The 838-nt window shown below is 24.3% G+C and overlaps 1 protein-coding gene across 1 annotated transcript in view; it reads right to left on the bottom strand.

Annotated features, from left to right (window-relative positions):
* Positions 1 to 838, bottom strand: part of LOC111675264 — a 65,360-nt gene extending 64,522 nt beyond the window's left edge. Inside the window, exon 1 of the mRNA XM_046947325.1 lies at positions 446 to 838. The gene's annotated coding sequence lies outside the window, so the exon portion shown is untranslated. The remainder of the gene's footprint in view (positions 1 to 445) is intronic.

Genomic DNA, 838 nt, shown 5'->3' with positions numbered 1-838 from the left:
AAAAAAAAAAACACAAACAAAAAAAGGTAAACAAATGATGTTGATGATTATTATAATAACTATTGTTCTTGTTGTTGGTTATTATTATTATTGTCTGTACTCAATATTTTGTAAGACAACAAACAACAATAAAACAAAAATATAAAAAAAACATTAACTACTATGTACTACCTTCCGGTAAATAGAATAATGGTGTGTACAAGAAGATGAAATATGTAAAAATAAATAAATAATTAGTATTAGTATTAGTAGGTGCCACTTTGTAACATTGTATATTTTTTGTATTGTTGTTTTATTTATAATTTATTTATAATAATTATTATTATGCAGCGTTATGTCTCATATTCATATTAACTTTTGATATTTTATTTTAAATAACAAATTCTCCTTTACATTGCAACAAAAACACAAACGTAAAATCACATTATAAACTCTTCTCACTTACTGCAATCTGAGTACAACTCTACCAAGTTGGGGGTAGTATTACATTCCCATAGACAATTTCATGATAATAAATTGTTGATTTTATACAAAAATTTTGTTGTAAATAGAAAAACTTTATATGTGTAGTCACTCCTCACTTTTATTCTGTTGTTTAGTTTTTCTATGTAAAAAAAACCGTTGTTTTTATTTTTGTAAATGTCGTGTTAGTTTGTTTGTTTCTATTGCTTCACTAAATTCACTCTGTTTTTGTTGTAACTAGTTTTATTGTTTGTTTTTAACTGTTTTTTTTTTTTTTATTTTTAGACAATTTTTGTTTAACAAAAATGTCTCCGTTTTCCGTCTACAAATGAACCGCACGTGTCGAAAGTCGTTTATTAACTAAAAAGTCCAACAA

Source organism: Lucilia cuprina, chromosome 3 (assembly GCF_022045245.1).
Source record: "Lucilia cuprina isolate Lc7/37 chromosome 3, ASM2204524v1, whole genome shotgun sequence".
NCBI classification, from domain to species: domain Eukaryota; kingdom Metazoa; phylum Arthropoda; class Insecta; order Diptera; family Calliphoridae; genus Lucilia; species Lucilia cuprina.
This window is presented reverse-complemented; position numbering and strand designations above follow the sequence as displayed.